This window comes from Pezoporus occidentalis, unplaced genomic scaffold (genome assembly GCF_034315485.1).
Source record: "Pezoporus occidentalis ecotype Australia unplaced genomic scaffold, CSIRO_AGI_Poc_V1 ctg54, whole genome shotgun sequence".
NCBI lineage: Eukaryota > Metazoa > Chordata > Aves > Psittaciformes > Psittacidae > Pezoporus > Pezoporus occidentalis.
Window position 1 is genome coordinate 6,403,063 of NW_026915877.1, and position 14,260 is coordinate 6,417,322.

Sequence of the window (14,260 nt, forward strand, 5' to 3'; positions counted from 1 at the left end):
GGAGCTCCTCTCTGCTGTTTATAGCACAGTGCTCGTTTTTTTTGCAACTTTGTCCCCTTTGGAGGGGAAAACCAAACACAGTATGGTTTTATTGGACTTTCAGTAGTCATCTTGAGTCTTTGCAATGGCATCAGGGAGGCCCAAGGGCTGAGATGAAAATGTGAGTTGAACTAAGCTTAGCACAGAAAGAATGCACATGAAGAGTTCAGGATAAGGGAGTTTCAAGGGGAGTGGAGGGCTAGTGACAGTGCAATAGCACCTGGCCATTCATGGCTTTTCTGTCTATAGCTTTGGAGAGCCATTGGATGTCATTTAATACCTGTCTTGCCAAACCGCCCTAATACTCTTTTCATGTCCCTCACCCTCATTTTGCTTGATTTGACCTGGATGAGAAGTGGGTGTTGGAAAAAGATGCTTCTGACAGCTGAAATCTTACTGTTCTGAAAGAGGCAGCACAAACACACTGAAATATATATGTTAGGTATCAGTGAAACAGCCGAGACCTTTCAGGATGGCGATCCACTTGGTGAGCAGTGGGACAAGGTTATTCAGGTATTGAAAGATTTGATCCCTTATTGTAAGGAGAACTGTATGTCAAAATCTCATGCCAATGGGCATGTGTCTCTGTTCAGGAATGTATTCTGGATGGGCAGGAGGGTGTCACTGTACAGTGTGAAATTGGATGGACAAGTGGTCTAGAGAGGAGTGGCTCACTGAAAAAAGAAGGGAACAGAGCATCCAACAGCCTGAGCGCCTGAGGAGCAGCCTCCATCAAAGGAGTGCTGTTTCAGAGACGATATAATACAGTTTGAATTCTACAAGCAAAAACTCTTTTGAAACCTGCAATTCCAGGTGGTGTAACCAAGAAAGTCTGTTCTAGACCTGTTGATTCTTTTTCTTCTCAAGGTGGGGTGCTAGATGCTTAATTGCATGAAAGCCTTGTTATCATCACATGCAAAATTAACCTATCCTTCCTGTCTATTGCAACCAGCATCCAAAACAGTGCAGTAGGAGTATCTGGCAGGCTGTTCCAAGGTAGAGCTTCATTTTTACCCCACACCCTTGCAAGTGCAAGATCTGAAGACTTAGAAAATTGTTTCTATAAGTGAACTTACAGGAACAGGAAATTTTCGGCTGCATCCTGCTGCTTCTTGCTGGTGCAAGATGCATTGACTCTGCAAAAAGTCATGCTAAATCTGAAATTTGTTATCTATGCGTTCATAATCCCATTTTTTTTGTCAGTAAACTGCCTGCCAAAGGGTTTCTTTTTTTTTTTTTTAATGTTTCTACACTGATTCTTTAGTTTTAGCTGGAAATTTCTTATATTCAGCCATTATCTGCTTCTCTGTGGTAATTTTGGGTGGAATGAAAATGGTCACTTTAAAGCAAATATGCATTGTCATCCTATGTTGGGAGGAGTTTGAGGTGCTGAAAACTGGGGAAAAAAAAAAAATCTATGTAGCGGGCAGGAGTTTCAGGATACAGCTCTGCGCCTTGGTGTACTATGCTTGTTAGTGACACAAAAAATACGGGATACTCTGTTTCCACATGAAAGGAGAAAACAAGCATGTGTCCGGCATAGGTGAGGAAAGGAATCTGGTATGTGATGCATGGTCAGTGAAACTGTAAAGCAGCAATTGGTTACTAATAAAAAAGCCGGTGTTTGTTCCTCACCATGGGCCTCAGTAGGGGTCATTTCGCAGGTACTGAATTGGGAAATAATAAATACAAAGCACAAGCAGCTCAAGATGCGCATTCTGTTGTTTTATATGGAGCCCATGGGCTCTGAATTCAGGCTTGTCTGCTGTGAACCCAAAATACATGCTTCTACCTTCCCACTGCTGCCGTCCTCCCTGTTCTTTTGGATTTGGCACCTGTGAAGCACTGATGCTTTTGCTCATTGTCCTCCATGGCTTGCTTGAGCTGTCAGCAGACCCATTGTGTGTCTGTAAGTCTGATCATAGTGGTGCAGAGTAGGGGTCAGCAATACATGTGATGAGGGGAGAATGCTTATCTGATTCTCTGGGCATGGAAGAGGAGTTGGGTGCCCATTGGGTTGGGGTGCTTTGCAAAGATGTGGAGAGCACTGGGTTGGGACATGTAAAAGAAATGGGTGGTTCCCACACTGTGCCTGAGCAGCAGAAGGTGAGTGCCTTACTAGAGGGAAACCAGAAGATGGAGAAAGGCTTCTTCATGCACAGACAGGGATGTGATTAATGCATTGCTGTGCTGCTCTGGTTGAAATGAAGTTTTGGAAACAGTGACTGTGAGAGATTAAGAGATTACTGTGTTTTGCAGGCCCTTCCCTGTCTCTGAAATGTAATGCTTGTTTGTGCAACACTGACAAGATGCAAAATTAGTTTTAGGTTTTGTTCTGCACTTGGGAGGATTTTTTTTTTTTTTCTGAAATTGGAGATCTAAATACTGACAATAACTTTAAAGTCAAAGTAGTAAATGAATTAATGTTATTTGTAAAGGGATAGAGAACAGAATAGCAAGCTACTGCAAAAAACCAACCAATCAGCCAATCCCCACCCTCTCTTGTCCATGATTCCCTGTGTCTTGAATGCCAGCTGGTCCTGCATCTCCTTTGTGGATAAAGGTTCACGGAAGGATGATGAAGGTAATCAAAGGCATGAAGCAGCTGTTGTATAAAAGGAGGTAAATAAACTTTGACTCTACAGCATAGAGGAGAAATGATTGTGAGTGGAGGAAGTGAGAAGAGGAATGTCATGCAAAGTGAGCAGAGGATGACTGTGCCCAGGTCTTCCTCCTTCAAAAAAATAGAGTCAAATAAAAGAAGGAAGCAACAAGCTTATAACAAGGGGAAGTTTTTCTTTAGATAATGCTTTTCTTTGGGTGGTGCAGTTATGCTGTGGTATTCCCTGCTGCAGGATGTTGCTGAAAGGGTAAGAGGCTCAAGAAAGCCTGGATAAAACCTAGCCATGGCTTATTAAAGACAGTATCTCCTGCATCAGGGAGCAGTTATTAAAGCAGTGATTTGAAGAAGGGAACACCATCTGTGTTAAACTTGCTCCAGAAATATGAAACTTCATGTTGTAAGTAGGCAATAAATAATGCTCAGCTGATTTCAAATGCCACATCAGATAGATGCATGCTGCTGCAGGGGCTACAGGTTGGAGTAGCAAATTAAATGTGGGATTTCTTGCTTGGTTTTGGTAGCTAGTGGGAAACAGGCATATATTAGCAAGTCATTTGGGTGATAAAAAGTTGATGTTTAAGAGCAGTTTGTAGCAGCAGTTGTCTTGGGTAATGTGCTGTGTCACTTCACCAAAGTTTTGCAGTCTGGAGCGAATAGGAGAGAGCTAATAGCTGGGTAAGTTGGAGTGGCAGCTTGCCAGCTGGTGCCTGGAGTATTGATCGGGTTATTGTGATGCACTGAAGGCAGACAGGCTTCAGTATTTCCCTGGAAGCTCTATTTTCAGCATGATGTAATATTTGAGTGGAGCTGAAACTCTGGGATTGCACCGTTGAAGTCAGTGGTGTGGCTTTGGGGTTCAAGATTTCTTACAATGTACGTTGCTTTTACTACAGAGAGGGTTTGCTTGGCTGCTGTATGAAGGGACCAAATTTCTGAAGAGAATTTGGTGCTCAGCAGCGTGTGGGTATTAAGAGGCTTTAGGAGGTGTAGGAGGGTGGAGGTGGAATCACGTCCTTTGAATCAGAGCTGTTTTGATGTGCTGGAAAGAAATCGGCAGCTAAAAGTAAAAGCGGAGGAAAAAAAATACCAAACATTGAACTGCTCTATGATTTTGAAGCAAGACTTCAAAGAGATGTTTAAAAATTTATACTGAGTTGAGTGGGGTGAAAATCAAAGTATAGGTAAGGATGTGGTGGGGTCAGCTCACATGCTGCACATGCACATGGCACCTTTGCAGTGGTGTGTTGCCAAACAGTGGTACGTTGAAAATTAAAGAGTCTTTATTCAGTGGGCTCCATCCATAGGTGTGGATTTAATGACCTGTGTGATAATGGTGAGAGTAAATTCATAGTGATTTATCGCTCTTCTGATATCTCTTGAACTCTGACTGCTTGTGTCTATTGCAGTGAAGTGGCTGCTTCTGCGTTTATGAGCAAGGTTGAAACTATGGACCTGCTTTGCTTTCTCAGGAAGGCATGTGATAGTTCTTACTGAAGATGGCAAGGGCAGTATTTCTGAATGTGCTTGGACTAAATTTACTGTAAGGAACTGAAAAGTGTAGATGATAACTGTTGGAAAGGAAAGCATGTATTTATTGCACGAGTGGCAAAAGATTTACAGACGGTTTGGTTTATAGATAAATATTGTTTGCCTGTATTTCTGTTGTCATAAGCAGTTTGCAAATTGGATTTAAAAGCCTGAACTTTGCTATAATCTAGAGACCTTTTTAAATTTATTTTTTTCTATCCCATATGCTGAGTTCTTCACTCATGGCTGAGATGTCACGTGGCGCAAAAAGAGCCAAGAGAAGTGACGCATCTTGGTATCCCATGGTAACTCTCCCTTTCCTTAGTTTTTTAACTCATTTGCTTTGCTACCAGATAGAATAACCTGACAGTGGGATTGGATTTGCTTTGCTCATATGTAGGTGAAGGTTAGATTGCAGTGTTTTCAGTCTCTAAATTATTTACACATGGTAGTATAAACTACCCTTTAAAATAACCCCCAAAATAAACCGCAAGCAAACAGCCCCCACTCTGATGCAAAACTGACACCCCTACCACACCCAGAAAACTTGAAACTCCCTACCCTAACTTCTTAACACGCAGGAAGCATTGACTGGGGCTTTTATTCTTTGTTTGCCACTCAGAATATTGAAGCTCATCTGTGAAGTTTATGCAGACTACATGTAGATATCCTGCAAGCATGTGTTAGAGGTAAAATTCTCACCAAAGCTAAATTTGCCTTTCAGGTCTTACAGCTCACACAGGCTTTGCTGCTAGAAACTTGTTAGGTGATGAAACTTATTTCTTTCTCTCCTCTTCTGTCCCTTCCATCAGCTGTTTTTTTAACCTGTGATTGTTAATATGCAGTTACTGGATGCATCTTAATTAGAAATATCTGACATGTCTCCCAAGAAAAGCTCTTGGTTTTGCATTGATATGCTGATATTCTTTAGATTTCTGATTATTAAAAAAAAAAAAAGTGTCACTTAACCCGTTTTCTATGCCTAAATATGCACTTCTGACTTTATTCTATTAAAAGAGTAGTGGCATGATCTGGTCATCCTGAAACTCAAGGCTGCAAATACAGTAGCTCCTCACCCAATTTGAGCAGTGGGTATAGTCTTTGCAGTTGTACGTGAGACACCTTGAATTTCTTGCACTCTGTTTCCAAACTCTTTTGAGTACATTTTCTAAATGCCCTAAAGCACAGGTGGTGCAAATCCTGCTAAAGCAATGTAAGTCTGGCTAAACTTTGCCCTGCTGATTTTATTTTTGCTTTAGAGTAGGCAACAGGTTTCAGAAACCAAATTTATTCTTGGAGAGAAAAAAAAGGTAGTTTTGCTCACAGGTAGTTCACACGTGCTGGAGAGGAGACTGGTGAAGTTCTGCAATGTGGCAGGATTTCCATTTGCTGCTGCTGCAGCTATGAGTGACCTTATGGCATTTCGGTTCCCTCAGTGGAGGGGTGAAGCAGGAGTTTTCAGAGTTAAGGTACCAGTGCACAGGGATGATGAATTTTGGTGTGTCCAATGGATTTGGAATCAGTTTTTGGATGAAAGAGGATGTGACTGTGGTGTTTGTGTGGGGGGCAGGCATAGAGATGTTATCTTGACCAATTTTTGGCTTCCTGGATTTGGGGCAACTGATCTGCTTGATGTTTGCTCTTGAGAGACTAATAAACTGTCAGTTGATATATGACATACCTAAAGGCACCTGGATATTTGGAAGTATTGAAAAGCTTCTCTGGTATGCATGGGCTGTCTCTTCCCTAGCTGTGCCCAAGTAGGGTATGTATCTCTGTTTGCTCTGAACAAGTATTTAGTACAAAGCACTGTTCTTATTGTAATGGGACTGAATTGCCTTCTGTTTAATTTTTAGTTACGTGCAGTCCGTGGTGCTAGCATGAGCTGTGGGTTTGCATCAGAGTGCTGCATGGTTAAATCCAAACAATAGGCTGCTTGTGGCAACTGAAAGTGGTGGGAAAAAAATCCCTCTTCTGTAATTGTAGGAAAAAGCAAGCATATTTGCAGCAGGAATCAGCAAAAGTTTATTAAGTCATACTTTACTTCCCCCCCCCTGCATTTTCTGCATAGATTATGATGATTTAAGCATAAATTGCTTAGGCATTAAAAACACTTGGCCTGCCTTTTAGTTACTGATTACTGTAGCTGTGACTTAGTGGTATGAAGAAATGCTGTACCTTTGAGGACGACTGTGTATGCGACGACTATTTGAGAGTACATTTGTGCATGTCTGTGAGGGTGTCTCCTGAGCAAACACCTACATTTATGAAATACTTCTAATAAAAAAGGTAGAATTAAGGATTCATTCAATAGAACCTGCTGGTGGTAGCTTTTTAGCCTGGTCAGTACCAAAAAATAATCTAATGCTTTTTGGTTTGTTTTTTTTTTTTTTGTCTCTGGTTTGGGTAATACGGTTGACCTTGCAAATGCTAGTTGGAAGCAGAGAAAGTTCAGGAGCCCTTCCCAAACAGACCAGGCTTTTGTGGCAGTAGGAAGAAGAAGGAATCCTCATAAATAAATCAACATAATACAAGTATGATGTGGCAAGCTGCTGTAATGCAAATATTAAGTGTATGCAGCTTGTGACTCTGTTGGAAACAAAAACAAGTGTGAGAAGACATGACATCCTTGTCTCTAAATTGGAGTGACATCAATTTGATGGATGGACCACTCAGTGGATAAAGAACTGGCTGGATGGCAGCACACAAAGAGTTGTGGTCAATGGCTCTGTGTCCAGCTGGAGACCAGTAACGAGTGGTGTCCCTCAGGGATCGGTGTTAGGACCGGTCTTGTTTAACATCTTTGTTGCTGACATGGACAGTGGGATTGAGTGCTCCCTCAGCAAGTTTGCCGATGACACCAAGCTGTGTGGTTTGGTTGATACACTGGAGGGAAGGAATGCCATCCAGAGGGACCTCGACACACTTGTGAGGTGGGCTTATGCCAGCCTTATGGAGTTTAACCATGCCAAGTGCAAGGTCCTACACCTGGGTCAGAGCAATCCCAGGCACAGCTACAGGTTGGGCAGAGAAGAGATTCAGAGCAGCCCTGCGGAGAAGGACTTGGGGGTGTTGGTCGATGAGAAAATGAACCTGAGCGGGCTTCAGTGTGCGCTTGCAGCTCAGAAAGCCAACCGTATCCTGGGCTGCATCAAAAGGAGCGTGACCAGCAGGTTGAAGGAGGTAATCCTGCCCCTCTACTCTGCTCTTGTGAGACCTCACCTGGAGTAGTGTGTGCAGTTCTGGTGTCCTCAACATAAAAAGGATATGGAACTGTTGGAACAAGTCCAGAGAAGGGCCACGAGGATGATCAGGGGACTGGAGCACCTCCCGTATGAAGACAGGCTGAGAAAGTTGGGGCTGTTCAGCCTGGAGAAGGGAAGGCTGCATGGAGACCTCATAGCAGCCTTCCAGTATCTGAAGGGGGCCTATAGGGATGCTGGGGAGGGACTCTTCATTAGGGACTGTAGTGACAGGACAAGGGGTAACAGGTTAAAACTTAAACAGGGGAAGTTTATATTGGATATTATATCCAGAACAGGAAGTTCTTTCTTGTTAGGGTGGTGAGGCACCAGAATAGGTTGCCCAGGAGGTTGTGAATGTTCCATCCCTGTCAGTGTTCAAGACCAGGTTGGACAAGGCCTTGGGTGATATGATTTAACGTAAGGTGTCCCTGCCCATGGCAGGGGGCTTGGAACTAGATGATCTTAAGGTCCTTTCCAACCCTAACGATTCTATGATTCTAAGAAAGGTGAGGAGTTTAAAGTCCACAACTGAAGATTATTAAAGCAAATAATAGCAAGCTTGCCTTTCAGGACAGAAAATCAGAGGCAGGTGATTTAATGTCCTTTGAATACGGGAATATTTATGTGGTCATAGGTTAGATGTCAGAGGACTGCTACCCTGTAACCAGATGTTTGCCATTTTAATAATTTTAACTGTGGAATATTTAATAGGTAAATAATTGGATTATACCTTCATCTAGATAAGGTTAAAACCTATCAGCCACCTCGCAAGTCAAGCTGCTTCTTTTTCCCAACAAAAGCCTGACTCCTCTTTGCCTTTTACCTCCAGTATTTCCTGCTGCTCACAGTTACCAGCTGTTTTATAAGCTGCCTGTGATTGCTTTTACATTCTAAACTGCTGACTCTGAGTCAATCTTGAAATGGTTAACAGTAAACTATTTCCTCTATATAATCTTATGCAAAATACTGTTACGCCACTGCTAAGAAGTCTTAGACCTGTTGTACGGAAACAAGGTGCTCACCTGAGGAAAGCGGAGATGACAGTGATAGTTAGAAAAGTTGGAGTTGGGGAGAGGAGGGCTGTGACATGTGTCAAATTAAATTTAAGATCCCTGTATTAATTGATGAAAAGTTGAGAGCAGCAAGCACTCTTTTTCCCCAACAAGTACCTGTAACTTGTCATGTAGGTAACTTTGAACTGGTATTGCATCTAATGACCTAGGCTCATTTAAAGATTTTATTAATTCACTTCATTGGTACTGTTGAGGTTTTGAATTATTGGGTGAGAAAGTACTTTTGTATTGGTGGTGTACTTAAGTTTTGCTGGGTTGTGAAGGTCTTTGTCTGACATAGCTTTTTATTTTTGGAGATATGGGTACATAGGTTTATGGTTAAAAATAAAAACAAGGGGGGAAGAGCCCTCAAAACCAACCAAAGTACATCCTCAGCAGCTCATCCTGTGCTGACATTCTCTGGGGAAAAGGATGGTCTCTTCCATTTAAGAAATACTGTGTCAGAGGGAACTCCTGGAGTGGAGCAGTCAGTTCTGTCAGTCCCAGCATTATCATCTGGTTAGATGGTTTCCTATGGTAGTGCCACTGTGGGTGCTGGGAGCAGCTGTGAAATTGGGAATAGTGTGCAGTGCTTTTGGGTTTAGAGATGTCCAAGTCACAGGTACCACTGTATTCTTCCATTGAGTCCAGTAGGTCTGCCCCTGAGTACGTCTGTGTTGTTGCTGTAGTTGAGTCTAGCTGCAAAATGGCTGTGTAGAGATCCCATAAGGATCTGTAGGTTCCCAGACTTCTTATACTGTCCCGACGCCTTAATCAAGGCCTTGAGGATATTCAGAGAAGAGGTGGTGCAGGGCACCTGGGTGAGAAAGGCAGAGGGTTACCTGTCACCTTTTGGAGTAGTGAGATGAGGAGAGGACTTCTTTGGACTCATACAGGCAGGGATGATTTCCACAAAGAATAGTTCCTTTTCTGAGCTCAAAAACTCAGAAACTCAAGAAACTCTACTCCCCTCTTCTGAGCAGGTCAAGGGGAAAGGCATCATCTGTCATTGCTTTGCCTTCATGCACACCCTGCAGACTTGCAGTGGGGGAATTTAGCTTTTATTTTACAAGGAAATGCTTGTTCACATAGCAGATAGAACAAAACAAGTAGCAGCTAGTGTAACAGGCAGCGTATCTGGCTTAAATTGAAGAGTCTGACTTCAGAAAGTATAGAAAGACACATCATTCTGATTATGGAACTCCCATCAGTCTGTGCTTAGCTTGTAGGGTCAAGAGGGAAGCTGAATTAAGGACGTGTTACTTGGATTAATAATAGTTTGGAAGGAGAGAAGACTGTAGGCTATATAGTACAGCTAAGAGTGCCAGAGCTAAGAGACCCAGCAATACTGCTCTCACTGCTTCTTTTGGACATGTTCAAAATTATTGGGGAAATCCTTTCCTGCAACACCAGGGGACTCTCCGCAGGTGAAGTTTACCCTAGCAGGCAGCTGCTTGCCCCAGAGACTGGATTTTTTTTTTGTCTCTTTTTCTTCTTTTTCCTGTTGGCCTCCTAACTATCTAGAACACACCACTGGGTGTCTGGGTTGCACCTAAAAAATTACCTTTATGGAAAAAAAAAAATAAGGAAGAACACATCTGCTGTCCAGAAGATCTGCATCTGTGCTTCTACCTGGAGATCTTGGAATAGTTCTAGTCTATGTTATGACCTCATGTAGCACCATGATGAGCATCTGCCTGTAATACCAGCTGCACAAGTCTGTCCTGGAGCTTCTGATACGAATATGGGGCAGTCTGGCCTGCACAAGGTAGGCTTGAGCAGTTGCCTCTGTTAAGGTTCTTATGGTCTGTTCTGCTGGTAGAAGTGGAAGGAGTGGGCCTGGACAGGAAAATTATTGTTGAACCATGATAGTGTGTCTGGTTTTGATGCATGAAGATGCAATTAAGGCTTGAGGGGAAGTTTAGGTTTGGTTTTTTTGTTGTTTTTCTTTTTAACCCTTCTGGAGAGGCTGGATGAGTGAAACAGCTTTGCAGAGACTGACGGAGCCCATATGAGCCTGAAGAAAGGCTTATACAGCATACAGTGGTGTGGGGTACTTCTCTGTATTCCTAGAATCCCTTTCAACACAAAACCGCAAAGAAACAGGGATTTCTGCTCCCCAGTATGGATTATAATATTGGTGAAATATTTGTGTTGGAAACTATTTCCCGTAGGATTCCATGTCTCCTTCCTTTCTAAGAGGCTTGCTTTCTTGCAGTCTGGTCTGAGGCTATAGTGTAATTTAATGCTTCCAAGCATTAACAGGAAGTTAAACAGTGATTTAAGGAAAAAAGGAAAAATAAAGAATATTCCTGAATCTCAAAATGACTTTTGAAATAGCATAGGTAGGAGAGAATCCCTGCATGGATTTTATGGTCTCTTGGGTTTTGGTCTTATTTTTTTATTGGCTTAAAATTAGAATGGCAACCACTAATAAGCATTTAACAATGAATTTTCTGCAGTCAGCTTTCATTTAGCGCTGTAAGCCCTGGAAGGCTGTGGTCCACCTCTGAGTGCTGGAGACAAACCAAGTAAGCACAGCTCTTCAGTGTGGCACTGGGAAGTCCAGCAGAACTTGTTAGGTTTTTGCTCTTTTTTTTACCATTTTATTTTAGAGATGCATAATGGCTCTGAAACTTGAATTTTCATTTACTCAGGAAGAATCTTCCTTTACTCTTAACAGGAAGAGCAACTAAGCAGTGCAGTGAGTCAGAGGTGAACATCTTGATATTGCAAGAAATTAATAAATAATGTAGGTCTTTTCTGCCAAAATCATCTTGAGTTTATAACATCATTGATCACAGAAAGTCTTTCTTACCAGGAGGAAAAGCTACTGTGTCTGTCTTAGTCATGCTGTCCTGTTTCACAGTGTATTTAAGGAAGTAACGCAGTTATTTTTGTCACTAGGTGAATGATCCAGAGCTATAGTGAGGTTCCTGTTGGGTGAGCCTATAATGAAAAGGCTGTTTGTGCTATGTTGGGTTTATGTTGTTCACCATTCATGGACTCTGTGTTGGTAATACAGATGCTCCTTGGGCATGAGTTTATGCTTTTCTGATTCAGGACCACTCAGAAAATACACGTGGGGGGCAGGTTGTAGCTGTTTCAGCTACACACCTGCTGCTTTGGGCAGGATGGAGTCCTGGCTCCCTTACCCCCCGTGCTTTGTTTTTGTGGTTTTGTTGTTTTCTTTTTTCTTTTCCTTTTTTTTTTCCTCAGATACCCCTGAAATTTCAGCAAAACATTCATTATTGTGTACTAGCAACAGCAGCACAGCCTGCTTTGATGGGTGGACTTAACAAACCAATAATTTCCTGGACATTCTAGTATCCCACTTTGTTTTGCAGCAGCCACTGTTGAAATGCCAGATGCAGTCTCTTGTCATCTCACAACTTGAATGTGACTCTTATAGGGGAGCCCCTCTGTTACTATGGAAGGCAGCTGGCTTTGCATGCAGGTTAATGTATTTGGACCCAAGTGTGTCCTTTAATCAGTAAATAGCCCTGACGCCTGCTGCGTGGTATTCCCTGGAAATACTCTGAGATCCTTTTTACCTAAATAGAATGCCAAGAGTATAGAAAAGATGAAACAAATGTAGATGCTCAGTGTTACTAGCCTTCAGGCAAGAAAATACACTGTTCATTAAAGTAGCTTATGGCAATATTAGATATAAATAGCAGTCCCTCTGAGGCTTGTCACCATTGTCTACAGGCTAAGTTGGATGGCTTCCTAGTGTTGGTGGCTGCTAGTGGTGAGATAAAGTGGCAGATTAATTGCCTTGGAGTAACCAAGAATGGTTTGGTTGTGGAGAACAACCTATCTTCACTCTCAGGAGAGATAGAGTTTGGGGTTGCTACCACTCCAGGTCCTTTCATGAGATCCAAAATCTCCAATTTAATAAAAGCCCAGTGCCAATGTATATTATAAAGACATTATTGCTAATGCTTTTATAGCAGTGAGGAGATGATTTAGGCTGCAATTAGCATTGTCTCTTTTCCTTGCAAATCCAGGGAGGATTTTGTAGTTATTTCTGTGCTTAGTTGGTTCTGTGTTACTGGCTTTAATTCAGTAAGAAAGAGTAGCTTATACCACCCAAGAGAAAAGTACCATCTAAATGGGATTTCCTGTGTGCTAGGAGTGCTGCAAGTGTAAAGAAACTAACTCTTTATTAAGACAAAACTGTAAGTAAGGTGGGAATCTAAGCCCCTGTTAGGACCAGGAGATCAGTGCAGCGAATTTATGTTGTTTCAAGGCTCTTTGTCCATGTCTTGTGCCACACTAAAATCTGGCTTGGCAGCTACAAATTGGATAGTCCATAAAAATCTTCCCTAGCTCCAGTGTGAAATGCAGAACCATTGACCCTACCAGAAAATGTACCTTTGACCTAGCTGCAGAGCTAGCCCAGCTTGGAGGGGGGCCCGGTCTAGCTAACCTCCAGAAGTCCCTTGTGACCTGGCATGTTCTGTGGATCTCAGCACTAGACTTGATGACACAAGGTGAAAGTTGAAAAATAACCCATGGCAAGAAGCCAGGATTGTGGATGCCCTTTAAATCCCTGTGAAGCAGATGCCACTAGGTCAGTTTAAAATTGTAGTGGTGTTGTTTTTTGCTGGGTGAAGAGACCGCAAATGCTGTGGCCACAAATGTGACAGCTGTCATGGTAGATCTCAGCTGTGCTCTCATTCTCAGCCTGCTCAGCCCTCCAGCATGCTCACCTCGGCAAAGGTAAAAGAGGACGAAGTGTGCTAAACTGAGAGCCAGTCAAGACAAATGTTGGACATGGTTGTACAGAAACCTGTTTTATCTTGAGCTTTTGGACAAAAACCTAAATGCCACATGGAGACTTCTTGTTCTTGAACTTCATTTTAGGGTGAAATCTTAGTAGATAGGATTGGTTTTGCACTTCCCTCCATCACTAGTAACTTCCAGTGGCCTCTTTTTGCCACACCACCTCCAGCTGTGGGAACAGGATATGTTGGAGACTTAAAGAAATTACAACTTTATCTCTTGGCCTTAAAATCAAAATCTTTAGGACTTCTGTTCTCTTACACCAGCGATAAGTAGGTATCTGCCAAGTCAATGAAGATTTTAGCTAGTAAACCGTGTCTGACTTCTTGCTTTATTACAAGAGAGTCATCCTCTTGTTTAGAGGTGATACAGAGCATTTGCAGAGCTGAGGGGTTGTCTTAAAGCAAAACTTGAAGGAGATGAAGAGTGTAAGAGAGCTTTAGGGAATCTGATAATACCAGGCAGTCTGAAGCACCTAATGGCCTGTTAATGTTTCCAGTCTCTGACCCCTCTGTTGCATTGAGAAAGTAGAATTTGAGCCAAACCGTAGCAATGGTGAGCTAGCAGCTATGGGAAACTGAACCTCAACCTCAAGAGGGAGGGAGATACAGCACATTTTATTAGTTATTTTCTGCTGAGCTGGTGTGAGATATGTCATGTCAACACTGTGATATTGTGGGTTTCTGCCATTGGTGGTACCTTAGACAGGACTGAGATGCTTCCTCTGAATACTTGTGTTTATCATAAGTGGTGGGTGTGCAAATGGACAGGCAAAATGATCACAGAATCCCAGGCTGGTGGAGGCTGGCAGGGACCTCTGGAGATCATTTTGCCCAGCTTGCCCTCATCAAGTGGGGTTACCTAGAGCTGATTGCTCAGGACTATGCCCAGTTGGGTTTTGACTATCTCCAAGGATGGAGGCTCCAGAACCTCTCTGAGCAACCTGGTGCAGTGTTCAACCACTCTCACAATAAAACAATTTTTTT

General features: G+C 42.5%; 1 protein-coding gene across 3 annotated transcripts in view; it reads left to right on the forward strand.

The window, feature by feature from the left end:
• Positions 1-14,260, forward strand: part of SGMS1 (sphingomyelin synthase 1) — a 99,906-nt gene that overhangs the window by 37,753 nt on the left and 47,893 nt on the right. The window contains exon 1 of one of the 3 annotated variants that reach the window (XM_062637917.1): positions 9,956-10,254. The exons of the other annotated variants lie outside the window; for them this stretch is intronic. The gene's annotated coding sequence lies outside the window, so the exon portion shown is untranslated. Of the gene's footprint in view, positions 1-9,955; positions 10,255-14,260 lie in introns of those variants that run through there. 3 annotated transcript variants of the gene reach the window in all.